Source organism: Bos javanicus, chromosome 1, assembly GCF_032452875.1.
Source record: "Bos javanicus breed banteng chromosome 1, ARS-OSU_banteng_1.0, whole genome shotgun sequence".
NCBI lineage: Eukaryota > Metazoa > Chordata > Mammalia > Artiodactyla > Bovidae > Bos > Bos javanicus.
This window is the reverse complement of record NC_083868.1, coordinates 8,800,331-8,816,642: the sequence shown is the minus strand read 5'-3', so window position 1 is coordinate 8,816,642 and position 16,312 is coordinate 8,800,331. Positions and strand designations below refer to the sequence as shown.

At 36.4% G+C, this 16,312-nt stretch overlaps 1 long non-coding RNA gene across 1 annotated transcript in view; it reads left to right on the top strand.

Annotated features, from left to right (window-relative positions):
• The first annotated feature begins 1,019 nt into the window (after nt 1–1,019).
• Nucleotides 1,020–16,312, top strand: part of LOC133251118 (uncharacterized) — a 116,656-nt gene continuing 101,363 nt past the window's right edge. Inside the window, exons 1-2 of the long non-coding RNA XR_009737532.1 lie at nt 1,020–1,352; nt 7,439–7,536. This is a non-coding gene — a long non-coding RNA (uncharacterized LOC133251118). The remainder of the gene's footprint in view (nt 1,353–7,438; nt 7,537–16,312) is intronic.

The following is a 16,312-nucleotide window of genomic DNA, read 5'->3' as shown; positions in this document are numbered from 1 at the left end:
CTCCTAGCTTCTGGAGGTTTGCTGGCACTCTTCAGCATTCCTTGGTTTCTGCTGCATCACTCTGATCTCTACCTTCCTCCTTACATGATGTTCTCCTCCTGTGTCCAAATGCTGGATAGTCTTCAAGTTTCCCCTTTTTAGAAAATACCAGTCACATTGGAGTAAGGACCCTCTGTACTCCAATATGACTTAATCTTTACTCATTTAATTACACCTGCAAAGACTATTTCCAAATAAAATCACCTTGTGAGGGATTAAGGACTAGGACTTCAATATATGGATTGGTGTGGCTAGGGGAGATACAATTCATACCACAACACATACAATTGGTGTTGAATAAAGTTGTTGCTTGTCTTTTGTTTGTGTTTGAAAGAGTGGTCTCTGTACAAGGAATAAACATGTACTTAATCACAATTTGGTAACTCAGGGGAAAAAACCTCATTCAACATCAATAGTAGCACTAGGTAACCCACCACAACAAGCAAACTCTGTTTGGCTTCCTATCTTAAGACTATTTTTCCCAAACCAATATGTTGTTGTATCTGGTGGGTTTGGGAACAAGTAAAAATGAAGTATCTTATCTCCTTTTATGCCAAAGCATATTTGTTTGCTTAACTTATTCTATATCTTTCATGCTCTTTGGCATTAAAAAAGAAAAAAAAGTTTTTTGTTTGACTTATATTTTTTCTTTCTTGGTTTTTGTTTGAAGATTTTCCAACCACTAAGAATGTTGTACATTAATAAGGGCAAGCCCAAATTAAAGGAAGCTAGTGGTTTGGCAGTTGGAAATAGTTAGAAATAGTTTTGCTAAAATATCTTTCCACTGCCATGTTTTAACTTGTTTTAATAGGACTGAATATATCCTTTTATTAGCTGTAGAGAAGCTTATGAATATTTACCTGTCGGTTAGGTGCATCTATTACTGGGAACACAGAGGAGAGATTCTTCACTGTGGGATACTGTTCATTTGCTGAGCATGGGTTAGTGCAAACTCAGTTTTGGCTCAGGTTAATGGAAAGTCACTCAGTGGGAGAGGAGAGGACAGTGTTGCTATTCCCTTATCTGTATAATGAGTATTTGGTTTCCATGGTCATTGCAAGTTCACAGCAACAGCAAGAGAGCTGTAACAGACTTCTCCTTATTCACACTTCTGCCAAGCCAGCCTTTCATTTTGCTTTCTTAAATGGGACAATTGAAGACATGCTGACGTTAAGTGGGCCTTGGTTCAAATGGAAGCTGGGTAACTCGAGCAGTTGCGTTGTTTAAATCCTTTGCAGCTTCAATTTCCTCAAGCCCCAAGGGGGAGATGAGAGCTTCGCTCACTGCTTTGTAATACTGGATATTGAAACTAGGTAAGGTTGTGTATGGAAAATACATATCATAAAGTGCCTAACTCATCAACTCAGTTGAGAACAATTTCTACTTGAGACACTTGTTTCATTCTCATAAAGATTTACCAGTTTTATCACACTATCTTTTATGATATTTTCTGCATTCCAATCTAAGTTCTCTTTCCGTTCTGGAAAGTTTTTTTTTTTTTCCATTATGCTATTGATTATCGTTCTTGTTTTTTTGTATTCTGTTTTATTTATTGGCAGATTACTTCTTCATAACCTCTTCTACTACGTACCAAGGAGTCTCTTGTTTCCAATTAATTTCTTCTGTTCTCTGGAAGTTTCTCTGGTCTTTCTGCTCTCTAATTTGTGTTTGCCACAACATTGCCTTTGCTATTTACTGCTTCTGATGGTGATTTTACTGGGCACATTTGGTTGACTTCCTGCCATCCGTTCCACCAACCCTCACCATGTAGGAGTCCTGAGATTTGCATGTTTGATTGATTGACTCTTCTCTTAGCTCCAGGGATGGAACTTGAGTGGTACAATGCAACCCATAAAATGCTATCTTCCTGGCATAACTGATTTAAGGTTGGACACTTCATCTCATTTGCTCCAATCAGACTGAAGCCAAGTTGTGAAAATGGAACTCTTTCTTCTTCTGGATAGTGTTTAGAGCTTGTATCTGTAAGCTATACAACTGCTTCAGCTTTTGTACTACCTTGAGAGAGGTGAAGCTGAAACCAAATTCAACCTGACAAGATGAGAAACACTGAGAAAGGACTGGGGAAGCACTCAAGAGCTCTGACTAAGCTCTGCCTGAACCTTTGCATTAACTGAACTTTGATGTTGAGTGAGACAATATATTTTCTTAAGGGCTATGTTACTTTGAACTGTATTTTTCCTTACTTAAAACTTGAATTCTTTAACCTATTTATTTTTTATATATGCTTCACTGGCTTTCCAAAGTGTCTGCTTCATTTTGTTTTTCTGAAATTTAATTTGTCTGTTTACATTTAGCAATTTTAGTGCATCCTTTTATTTAAATAGGAATAGATGACAGTCATTGTCTAAAATCGTACTGTATTTTCTATCAAAGTAATTGGGATAAAATTGCATCTTTTCTCTTTCCTCTTACTGACTTATAGAAGTAAGAGGAATTATTTGGAATATTATTTTTAAAATTTTACTCTTTAATCCCTTTTTCCACATTTCTAAAAAGAAAATTTACAGATTCTAGTTATTTTTGCTTTTTTTTTTAGCTTACTGTTTCTGACAGCCTGCAGCGGCTTTATGGGGTTTCAAGCAAGCAATTTCTTGAAAGAGGCATTCATTTCTTCATTACTAAGGAAGGATCCACAATGTTAATCTTAAGTAAGCTGTGTTTATAGCAGGCTTTTGTATTTTTATTGATCTGACTTTTCATTGCCTAATTCTCCTGTCTTAAAATTTGCCAGGACCCATCCCAGTAAGAAACTGTTACCTAAAATACTCATCACTGCATTCAAAACAGCAAAGCTCCTGCCTGCAGCATTACCTCCTGCCCCCTCATGCTGCTCTGTCCTTTCACAGCACATAAAGGTTTTTAACGGACCTTACATTTTACCTTCATTATTTTTATTGTTATTGTCTCTTCCTATTAAAACGTAAGTTTTCCACACTCAGGGCTTTTGTTTTACTCTTTGTTTCACTAATGTACTCTAATATTGCCTAGAACACAAGGCCCTGAATGACTCTAGGGTGAATGTGTACCTATTTGCATATACCTGTAAGTTTTTCCTAGTGTTATGTTTTACAAAAAGACTATTCCATTTCACACTTGCCTTTGTGTGTTCATTTTTGTTTACTTGTTCGTGTAAATGATCAACACGCCTCCGTGATATGTATTGAGAGTGCATTCTTATTATTTAAGTTATACAATATCACATCAGGAAGAGACATCACAATTTTTGTTTGTATTTTTAATTTTAACAATGTTGTATTGATTTCTGCCATGCAACAACACACAGAATGAGCCATAATTATCCATATATCCCCTCCCTCCAGGTCAGCACAGCTCCCCAGACTGATTTCCCTGTGCTGCACAGCAACGTCTTACCAAGCATCCATCTCATACCGAATAGTGTACATGTGCTGACGCTGTCTTCTCCATTCATCCCACTCTGTCCCACCCACACTGTGTCCACAAGTCCATTCTCTGCATCTTTGTCTCCATAAAGAGTAAAGTAAGTCAGAAAAACAAATATAGCATATTAATGCACATATACATTACATTAATACATAAATATGGAATCTAGAAAAATGGTATTGATGAACCTATTTGCAGGGAAGGAACAGAGATACATCATGATTTACTCAATCTCTGCCCCACTGTTGTACATCAGGGATGTTTCCATTTCTGCCAATAAGGATTTATCATCATAAATTATTGCATACTGGTACCATTGTGTTTAAAAGGATGGCACTCTGGCATCAAGAATGCTGAGGGAAAAATACTAGAATTTTTTTAAAGGTACATGACACATTGAAGATAGTCTTAACACTTAATTCTTTGACTACCTTTAAAATTTTATGTTTTCATTTGTTTGGGGTCTTTTGCTTTTCATTGGCTGTAATAAACATCCTTTGCTTAATTATCTATTCATGACTTATGCCTCAATGATTTATAGAAATTCTTTATTGATGATATGAATTATTTGTCTTTCATGTGTAGCCAACTTTTCCTTTCACTATCACTTTTCTTTTGACATTGTATTAATTAGCAAGTCTGTGCATGTGTATTTTTTTCAATTTGTAACTTTAAAAATATTGTTTACTTGGTCACTTAGAATTTATAGGTACTTTATTTGCTGGAACCAGTGACTCCCTGTATTACAACATGTAACTTTTATTTAAAAGCATTCAAATACAAAGGGATGGATTTGTTCTAATTAACAAAATGTACAGACAGTATACTCACTGATAATTTAAGATTTAATAAAGAGTTTAGTTTCAATCACTTGTAGTATTTTGCTGCTGCTGCTGCTGCTAAGTCGCTTCAGTCATGTCCGACTCTGTGTGACCCCATAGACTGCAGCCCACCAGGCTCCCCCGTCCCTGGGATTCTCCAGGCAAGAACACTGGAGTGGGTTGCCATTTCCTTCTCCAATGCATGAAGGTGAAAAGTGAAAGTGAAGTCGCTCAGTCGTGTTCAACTCTTAGCGACCCCATGGACTGTAGCCTATCAGGCTCCTCTGTCCATGGGATTTTCCAGCAATATTTTGCTAGTGTTTTCTAAAAAATTTCAGTTGTTAGACATTTAAATACAGACCACAAAAGGACTGTAAGACTTGGTAGCTTTTACATCTTCTGGTGTTATTAGAGTTTTTAAAACAACTTTTAAAATCTTTGTCTACTTAGGTTTAGATGATAATAAAATTTGACTGTTAGAGGTAAGGGTAGGCTGAGAAACCCCCAAAATTCATTGATTTTACAAGATAAAAGACTATTTCTTCTTCACAGAGTCATCCAACACAGACTTAATCTTTGAGGTTCAACAACTCTCCTGGAAGTCTTCTCTCCAAGTGATCATTTAGGGATTAAGTTTCCTCTCATCCTTTATATCCTTGCACTTCTTCCATTCAGCTGGAAGACAGAAATACAAATGCTGGACAAGGGGGAAAGCTTATGGACTTGGAGCATCACCGTTTGTTTCCAGCCTTTCTTTCATGACTCAGCCACTAAATTGTGTGTGTCTGGGTGTGCTCAGTCGCTCAATCGTGTCCAACTCTGTGAGGCCCCAGAGGCTGTAGCCCGCCGGGCTCCTCTGCCCATGGAATTTTCCAGGCAAGAATACTGGAGTGGGTTGCCATTTCCTTCTCCAGGGGATCTTCCAGGCCCAGGGATCGAACTCAGGCCTCCCACTTTACAGGCAGACTCTTTACCATCTGAGCAATTCCTAAATAAGGTGAAGTGAAAAGTGAAGATGAGGAAACATAAATTCAAACTATTCAGAATGTAAGTCTAGGTCAGAGCCATGATGAATTCTTTTTTCTTTTACCTGTGTAATGTTCATAGGCCTACTCGATGTAAAGACTCTCTCACAACCTAGTGATATTGACTGAGAATCTCACTTATGTCAGTTTCAAAAGCATCCTGGCATCAGTGGTGGAGTCAAAAAGAACATGACTCATGACTATGGAAAATTCGTGTTTAAGACACTTGAATATTAGTTACATAAAGATATCAGTTAATATCTGAGAGACTATGATAAATGATTTGCATTTAATGAAAGCTTAACATATAAAAGAACACACACACACACACACATATATATATATCTACATATGTATCTGTAGTCCTTGTTTATCTGTCTATGAAGGTTGATTAATTGATAAAGTGACCTTCTTCTTTCATTTAATTTCTGGTCACTGTAATATAAGCTACCAGTCAGAACCATTTTTGATACCCACTCTCTGCAGAACTCTTTCTCCACGGCTGAACACTGAAACTCTCATTGATAGCCTTGGTTCTCTGTCCTCCTGAAGATGAATGCTACGGCATTCAGGGGGAAAATGAAAATCTTGAATTTACCCTCTATTGTTGGCAATCCTGTTACCTTAACTTTTTACTGTATCCTAATACTTACACTAATGCGTTCTCCAGAGATGAGAGCCATATCTCACATCTCATTTCTAGTCTCTGGTCTTCTGTTGTCTACTTTTAAGCCTAAATCAAAGCATCTTGTTCTTTCTGCTTCCCTCCTAGTACTAAAGTTCTAATCGTAAATTTCCATCTGGGGGTTAACATTCGCTACCTGATATAAGAATCATTCCTGGTATGGTCTGCCTGTGTGGAAATCCAACTTTTAGATGTCACTGTCTGTTTGAAAAGACTTCCCTTTAACTGGACCTTCTTTCTGCCCCAAGATCACTAGTAATGTGCCTACATTTGTGCTCAGTCATGTCTGACTCTGCGACCCCATGGACTTTTACCCACCAGGCTCATCTGTCCATGAAATTTTCCAGACAAGAATACTGGAGTGGGTTGCCAGTTCAGGAGACCTTACTCCAGGAGATCTTACTAAACTTTAATAACATCCATCAGGATCTGTTTCCTCAGGTCCTAGCCCAATCCACACACCAATCTAATTCTAAAGTCCCATCTTCCACTCTACTTGATTCTCCTCTCCTTGATGGGGCCACATCAAGGACACTTCCAAGTTTCAACTAAAAACACTATTTGCAGGTATATATGCGTGCATGTGCATATCTGCACGTCTATGAGTGTATGTTTACTGTATCTGGTGATAAACCATTATAAGAAGACATTAATTTGGCTGCTTTTCCTCACTTACTTTCATGTGTTTGTTTTCATTGCATATTCACTGAGGCAGCTTAACTTTCTTTGGTAAATTTTATGTTTTATTGGTTACAACCACTGATATCTTCCCTTGTTTGTTTATGTTTTTAAAGTCAGGGCTTCAGAGAACTCTAGGGATATTAATTCCAGTTTGAACATGCAGATGGGGCCACCCAGACTATTGTTTATTGCCTCAAACATATTTAGTTTGCTACTGTGTAGAGAAGTGCCAAACACTTCTGAACCTAGACTAAACAGTTACATGGCATCATGCGGGTTTGGCTTTGGAAAGCATGATAGGATCAAAGAGACCAAGTTATCTGATTTATCAGATGTATTATAGCTCATCTTAAATGAGGGAATAGAGATTTAACAATATTGATTGTATTGCTGACCAGACTTTTCAGGTTCAGTATGTTTCCCTTTATGGCTTTACTCTGGAAATGCTGGAGGAATAAACATTAGGCTTCTTGAAAACTTTAAAACTGTTTGCCAAAGATTTGGTACTAAAATTTAGAATATACATGCTTGTTTTTGATCTGTTCTCAATATAATTATTCTTTGTAATTTGGCTCCCCAGACTCTCTCTCTTTTAAAACTCTGGCTCTGTGTGTCCAACTTTTGTTGTATAAAAGTAAACTCCTATCATCCCCAAACTCACCCAGCAAAATAGATCTACACAATTTCTTCTTTATTTGTGTCTTTAACCCCAGCACCTGCTATACTGTTTCCCTTCATCTCTGTTTTTTCCTGACTCTCTCTAGGATACGTTCTTCCTTTGCCTTTTTCAACTGATGCTACTGATCATGGTGACCTCAGGATGAGTGGTAGTTTCTAAGGAGTGATTCCTGGACAATCTTTTGTAAGTCAAATCTTTATTTTTTAATTGCTTGTATTATCTGTAGTTTTTCTTCAAAGCATTATCATAATTTGCAATAATCTTTAATAGTGTCTGAAAGTGAAAGTGAAGCTGCTCAGTAGTGTCCAACTCTTTGCGACCCCATGGACTGTAGCCTACCAGGCTCCTCCGTCCATGGGATTTTCCAGGCAAGAATACTGGAGTGGGCTGCCATTTCCTTCTCCAGGGGATCTTTCTGAACAAGGGATTGAACCCGGGTCTCCCGCATTGTAGGCAGACACCTTACCATCTGAGCCACCAGGGAAGTCATCAGTCAACAGTGTTTACAAAATTTTATTTTACTGCTTCCATATAACCAAAGGCCCCATGAGAGCTGGTTCATTTGCTTTTTGCTTGTTTTTCTGTAATGAGTTAATGATTCTTTAAATTCTATGGTGCTTGACAATTTTAAAAAGTTTCACACATGTGATTTCACATAATAACCCTTCTCCCTATATCCCTGTGTCTCTTTTCCCCTATATCCCACTTCCCTCTCCCAACTGGTAACCTTCAGTTTGTCCTCAATATCTGGGAGTCTGCTTCTTTTTTGATTTATTCACTAGTCTGTTATATTTTTTATATTCCATATATCAGTGATATAATACAGTATTTGTTTTTCTCTTTATGACTTATTTCAGTTAGAATAATGCCCTGCAAGTACATTCATGTTGCTGCAAAAGGCAAAATTTTATTTTTATGATCAAGTAATTTTCCATTACATACATATACCAAATCTTCTTTATTCCTCCATTTGTTGATGAATATGTAAGTTACTTCCATGCTAGCAATTATAAATAGTGATGCTGTGAACATCGGGATGCATGTATCCTTTTGAATTAGTGCTGTTGTTTTTTTTTTTTTTTCAGATATATATCCTTCAGTAATATGAGTATACATTTACCAATGTGTTAAATGACAGAATTTCCCTGAAAACTCTGGATACAACAATACATAACTCATTAAATTACAAACTAGGATGAATATATCCTAATTATTTCCTTTCCTCCACAGTCTGCTCCTATTAAGACCTGAAGTCACTTCCCTAATCACCTGCTGATAACTCTCATTAGCCGAACCCAATGAGGCGCCAAAGAAAAAGGGACCAAACAATTTACTTTCACAAACACCAGTTTCCTGAGACTCACAGAAGGGTGTCAAAAGAGCACAAGTAGAACTCAAAGGGCAATGGTTAATCCCTGTTCAAAAATGAAAAGAATCTGAAGTCCAACAAACTTGAGTGTAGATGTCAAGTTCACTCCTTTCTCTGTGGGGTCTTGGGATAATCAACATAAATGTCCAAGTAGACTTTCTTACATTTACAAACTGAGGATGCCAGTTTTCACAGTGTTAAGATCAGGAAGGAAGCATTATGTTCTAAAAATTTTACACACAACAGTGCCTGCCATATAATATTTAATAAATGATAATTCACTTCCTTTCCCCTTGAACTAAAGAATTTTAATCTAGAAATATGAAGGTCACACTGACTAATCAGATTAAATTAATTAAAAGTTCTGCACTTGGAACTGCCTGATAAAATACAAAGAAAGAAAAAATATGTGATGACTCTGGCTAACCTAGTTGTGTTCCTACTTACCCCTATGACTCCCAAGTGATTAGTGATTATTTAATAGTATTTATACAATTAGACTTCCATTTGAAAACCATGATATACTTTTCCCATTTCTGGAAAACTCTTACAGTGACACAGCATATTAATTTAAATTTTGTGCCATATTTTACAAAGAAGAAATAATTCCCATGTTATAAAATCCATATATACAATACTAGGTGCTGGATGATTGTGGTGATTGCCCATCACCACAATATTTGAAATACATTATCACATAATCAGAGTTTTATTTCTAAGAAAAGTATAGAAATAATTTAAATTGGTTTTTAAACCAATTTAAACATTTTTAAGGCATACGTTTCTGTCACTGCTTATAGAATAAACATCAATAGCTGTTAAACTATTATCAAAACATTTAATAGCTTACCATTTAACGTAAAGACAAATACTTATATAGTTTTCTCTAAGTAGTAAGCAAATTTTGCAACCATGACCAAATCAACACTGAGTCTATTCAGGGATAAAGCACATTAAGATTACAATTATCAAGTAAAAGATTGGTTGCTACATAACTCCACTGAGATTTTAAAAATCCTCTTTTTTAAGAAAGAGCAGGTATTTTCCCCAACTTTAAAACATGATCTTTTTTTTTAATATGAATTTATAAAGTGATTATTTGAAATGTTTTACATTGCTACACTAATTTCTGAAATAAGTATCATTTAAGATAATGCTGTATTCTCGTAAGACAAAGTGACCCAAAATGGTGTATATGTAGTGAATAAAATCTTCAGCTGTGAGCTGCAAGGAGGTACTAAGGATTGTTATCTCTATGTAGAAGTGGGTCATTTATGACCTTAGCTTCTCCATAATACATTTACATATATTAATTAATATTAGGTTTGGAAACAAAAAAAACAGCAAGTCCTAAATAATGTGATCCAAATTATGCAGAATTTTACTTTTCTCACATAAGTGGAGTCTGTCCACAGCTTGTATGCATAGTGTACTTTAATAGGGGAGTAGGAAACATCTATTTTTTGCTTAACAGTCTTAAACACACAACTTTCACCCCATGGTCAAATATGGTACTCCAACTTCAGCCGTCATGTCACCATTCTCCAACAGAAAGAAGGAAGAGAACAGAAGAAGAGCCAATCACATACCCTTTAGGAAAACTTCCCAGAAGTCACTCATGCCACTTCTTTTGTCACAAATTGACAAGAATTTAATCACAGTCATCAGACTTAGCTTGTTGGAGAGGTTGGAGAAATCTTTAGCCAGGCGGCCATGATAGCCATGGTTACCTGTTCAATTCAGTCACTCAGTCATGTCTGACTCTTTGAGACTCCATGGACTGCAGCACACCAGGCTTCCCTGTCCATCACCAACTCCAGGAGCTTGCTCAATCTCATGTCCATCGAGTCGATGATGCCATACAACCACCTCATCCTTTGTCGTCCCCTTCTCCTCCTGCCTTCAATCTTTCCCAGCACCAGGGTCTTTTCCAATGGGTCAGTTCTTCACATCAGGTGGCCAAAGTATTGGAGTTTCAGCTTCAGCATGGTTATAGTTTTCCTAGGTTCTATTCCATGTGTTTATATGTATTAGGCTTCTTTCAAGCATGAAGGCGAGGAACAGATGGATTCGTGATTTGGCTAAGCCAGTGAAGTAGCCAGATTTTCTTTGCTTGTTCTGACCAATAATATATGAGTATATGTTAAGGTGAATCATTTAGGTAGGTTTCCTCACACATAAGAAAGGACATTCTTATTTCTTCTTCTGGGTATTGAATGTCTGTCCTTGAGGCTTGAAACAGTGGCAGCCACAGTGATATCATGCTAAAGGTAAAGACCACATGTAGAAGAGAAAATGCCAAGAGGACTACAGAGAAAAGAAGCTGAAATTTCCAACTACCATGGCTGGAGTCTCCTTGTGTCTGGGGGTCATGGTATGTGAGATAATAACTTCCCATGAAGTAATGTTAGTCCAGTTTGGTTGGAATTTTCTGTAACTTGCGCCTAAAGGAGTCTGTCTAATACAAAGTCAAATAAATACATTTATGAATTCCTGTTTTCAGTTTCCCACTCTTTATTGTTTTTTTGCTAGTTATTTTTCCTCCAGCTAAGTAAAATAATATATATACATACATATATTCAATATTTAGGTATTCCAGATGTACTTGAGGCATGCAGCTTCCAGAAAGCTCAGTGATTATATGTCCAGCCTCTGTTTACATTGGAGCACTGATACTTTACATAAAGATAACAATATCCAAAGGGGGGCTTGGTAAGAGCTGTATAAATCTTAATTCAGTCCATTATATATTGTTTGTGGAAGATAGGAATGTGAAAATCACAAATACTCATCTTTACCCTGGCTGATATCCTTTTAGCTAATAAAAAATATTTCCTTGAGAAAACAACAATGGCTATCCAAGCAAGAACAGATAAAACTTAAGATATAGTCGAATGTGTAGAATCTAGAAAAGGTTTCCATTAGCTAATCATCTCTTTAACAGGCAGTGATAATATATGTCTACACAATCCAAAATAGTGCTAATGTATCATCTGAGAGTTACTTTGTATTCCTTTAATTCTCTAAGAGAGAGAAAACCCTCCTTTCTCTGGGTTCTCTTCTTATTTCTTCAAATTCCATACACTACTCTTTTACCTTCTTTTTCTGCTTATCCCTTCTGTTCTCTTCCTCTATAATTCTTCATTATATTTCTGTATTCTCCCTTTCTGCTTCCAATGTATTTTCATGCTGTTTTTTCTTCATGTTTCTATTGTGTTTATTCAGTCTTCAGAACCTAAATTCAAATTTTATCCTTGATTCTTCTAAATTAAAATAATTGCCCACTCCTCTTAACTCCTTTTCTGCTCTATCCTATACCAATCAGAGGCATATGTCATCTTCTACACTGACTTAGATTTGTCATTGGGATGTTAAGACTGAAAACATAACAACATTGCATTATGTACATGCCTAACGAACTCATACTGATTATATTAACTTGGAGTAAAGTGTTTTGTCCCAAACTACAAATTTGAACATTTTATGATTGTGCAATCAATTCACTTCATAATGAAATTATTCTTGATTTTCATTTATCCTTTGACCTTTGCTTTATCTAGAGATAAATAAGTTTCAAGTGAAATGCGTAATTTTGATTCATGCGTGATTTTTGCATGATTCAATTCATGCATGATTCAAATTCATGCGTAAATTTTGATAAACAGAGGATAGGCAGATGGAGGCCAAATCATCTGGCTCAGAATCTCTGAGTTTTCTTAGCTCTGCCTTTGGACTTTACAACTACATTTTCTTGGGGTCTGTATAACATCTTTATCAGTAGTGTGAAATGGGTGTAGCCTACTCTTCCGGGTAATATGTTGCAGTAATAGTGAGTATTTCTTGAAGACTTCGTTTATCCCAAGCACTGTTTAAATCTCTACAAATGTCAACTGGTTTTATCCTTCCAGCAATTTTGAGAAAAGTACTATTATTATCTCATTACACATATGAGGAATTAAGCCCCAGAGAAGATTAGTAACTTGCCCACAGTCATGAGGCAGGCAAATGACAGGGCCAAGTTTCAAATTCATTCAGTCTGACTCCAGAGTTATGTTCTTAACCAGAACCTCAAATCTATTTATTCATGAATATGCTTTGGCATATCATAGTACAAATATTAGAAACTTTATTTCTGTAGGGTCCTTTGAAGGCCATGGTTAGTGTCACAGCACAACTTGGGAGCCTCAAGTACATAACTGTGAAGCAGCTGGGATTTTTCTTAAGTGCTGAGGTGGTTTCTACCTCATTTTAGTGGCATTGTCCCTTAAATTCTTTATTTGTACTTATTCTTCACTCATATACTTTATGCAATGCTTGTTTCCTATTTCAGTAATAAACTGAAGCTTCAGCAGCTTAAACCAGGTTGCTATTTGTGCCAGTTGGCAAACTCAAATACTGCGTGATTGGATCCAGAGGAGCCCCTTGTAATTTGACTCCATTTGTGCCCAGCACTGCTTTATGTAATCTCTGTCTTAAATAAGAATTAATGGGATGCCTAATCATTGGCTTGTAATTTTATTACAGAGAACTTCACAATTGAAAAAATAATTTAAGAAAAATTAGAAAAAAAAAGCAGCATATCTACAAAATTAATATTTTTGCCTAAGAGTCAATCCTGTAAGTCTAACTCTCTACCAGAATTTCTTACTTGGACAGTCCAACATAACTATAGAAGGTCCATATTCAAAATTATGGGCTCCCCTGGTGGCTCTGCTGGTTAAGAATCCACCTGCAATGCGGGAGACCTGGGGTTGATCCCTGGGTTGGGAAGATCCACTGGAGGAGGGCATGGCCACCCACTCCAGTATTCTTGCCTGGAGAATCCCCATGGACAGAGAAGCCTGATGGGCTAAAGTCCATGGGGTCACAAAGAGTTGGACATGACTGAGTGGCCGAACTGAACTGAACTGATAAGCTAGGAATGAAGCAAGTTTTGAGTTAGAATTCCTAAGAATTGATTCTAAATACAAATCGCTTCTTATTCTTAATAATGACTCTGTCATGTGTTATGAAATAACAATCCTTCTCAGATACAATGCTTCCCATATGCCTTGATTGCATATTTGACTTGGGTAAACTCCAGGAGATGGTGATGGACAAGGAAGCCTGGTGTGCTACAGTCCATGGGGTCATGAAGAGTCAGAAACACTTGGTGACTGAACAATAGCAACACTATTAAAACGGCAACCCTCTCCAGTATTCTTGCCCGGAGAATGGGCAGAGGAGCCTGGTGGGCTACAGTTCATGGGATCTCAAAAGAGTCAGACATGACTGAGTGACTAATACTTACGAAGGACAGACCTTTTTGAACGTGTGTGAAGAACTGTACTACCATGAAAACAAGGGAGACTCAAGGATAGTGTCTGTTTCTGAACTCTAAGTAGGTTAGTTGGACTCAGGCATCATTATAAATAGCTCATTTCACTTTCTAAACACATAAGTTGCTAAACAGAGGGTTAGACATGGGTGAAGAAGAAAAAGGGCTGTCTCAAATATTTATAAATGATAGGCTATTTAAAGCAATGCCAAATAAACAACAAATAACAACAAGTGAATCCTCCTTATGAGTTTATTCAGTCCGCTTGTTGCAATGGATCTCAGGTCAGCAATCTACTCCCATAAAGCCCACTTGCTTCCAGACTTAAAACAGTCCAAGAAATCCTGATTCAGATCCCCATGGAAGCCTGAGCATTGTTGAACTGGCATCAGTGTGAAAACCTGTACTGGATTCTGTTTAAGCATTAAGCTGCTGGGCACCTGGATAAGTGCAAGCAGACTGAATACTGATACATCAGTTTGTAAGCATACTTTCAAGTTTATATATTTTTGTTTTTTATCTTTCTATGCAATATAATGGTCTTGTTTGGTAGTCATGTTCATGAACATGTTAAATGTTCTCACTTTAAAAAGGCATAAAATGCACACCCTACCCCTTATATCTGCTAACTCTATATTTTATAGAATTATTTCAGTTATTACTATTAATACTTTCTTATTACATTCATCCTCTGTAATAGCTAATAATTCTTTGTATTAAACTCTCTCTGTTCAAATAACTGTGTGAATTTCTCTCCCTTGTTTGAACCTAAGGTGATATAGTGCTGTTTAATAATTACTTGTAAAATAAATAAGTCCATTCCTTTAGACACTAAATGGTTGCTGTTTTAGTCACAAAATCGTGTCTGACTTGTTGAATTTAAAATTATTAAGAATTAATCTTAATTTTTTTATTAGTAGTAATCTCATATTATTCTTTCTTTCTGTTTTTTTTTTGATTTTGGATTTTTTTTTTAACTTTACAATATTGTTTTAGTTTTGCCCAACATCGAAATGAATCCGCCACAGGTATACCCGTGCTCCCCATCCTGAATCCTCCTCCCTCCTCCCTCCCCATACGAATCTAGAAGATTTGGATTGACATATCCACACTACTACATATAAAATAAACAATCACAAGGATATACTGTATAGCACAGGGGACTCTACTCAATACCCTGTAATAACCTATATGGGAAAAGATCCTGGAAAATAATATAAACTAAATCACTTTACTAGACATCGGAAATTAATACAATATTGCAAATAAACTATATTCCAACATAAAATAAATTTTAAAGATAAATATAATTAACAATATCTTAATTTATAGAATTTACAATCTAGATGAAGGTATTCAAGAGATTTAAATTTGTTATTCCCAACTCACCAGTTTAAGAAGGACATAAAAGGAAATTCAAGTGACTGAGATCTTGCTAACATATAACGATCACTAAAATCTTAGCCATCTCCAGTGTAAACACTCCATTTTTCACTTTCAACACACCCACACATGTATACACAAACACACATGCCCCTCCATACCACTCTTCAATAAAAATTTCTACAGTGTAGAAAAAGAAATGTGATTCTAATTCTCTATTATAAACTCTGTCAGGTATTATAATTCCTTTAGTTCTATATGTATTTAATTAACTTTTTTCCTGACCATTAAACCATTATAGGCTTATTATAGAATGCCTGAAAAAAGAAGTGATGTGTAAACTCATAATTCAGAGATAATTCATGCTAACAATTTGTGTAATTTCCTCTATATATAATTACACTGGTCTTGGATTTGCACCTGTCACTGCTCTTACCACAAGAGATGCTCTGATTCAACTAAGGCCTCAGTTAGAATGGGACCCAGATTTTAACCACAGCTGATGGGCAAGCTGTTGTTGCCTTTCCCTGAAGCTGTTTCCTTAATCTATCCATAGTGCTGCTACCACAGGCATGATGGAATCTCAGGCTGCTAGAAACAGTTTGGTGTCTGATTCTTATGTTTAATAGAAAGAAATTTCAGGGGACAGTAGTGCGGATTCCCTTCAAGAACACAGAAGTCAATTTCTACTTTATTCAACTTCCTTCATTTATAAATAAAACTGCATCTAGAGCAGTTAGCATACATAGAATTAAGACATAAAAAAGAAATACATATAAAGCAACTTAGAAAAGAGATCCACATGGAATGAAGAAATAGAAGGTTTCAAGAGCAGGGATATATCTGGACCTTGTAGGAAGGCTTGACTTATAGAGGTGTGGGAGTATTTA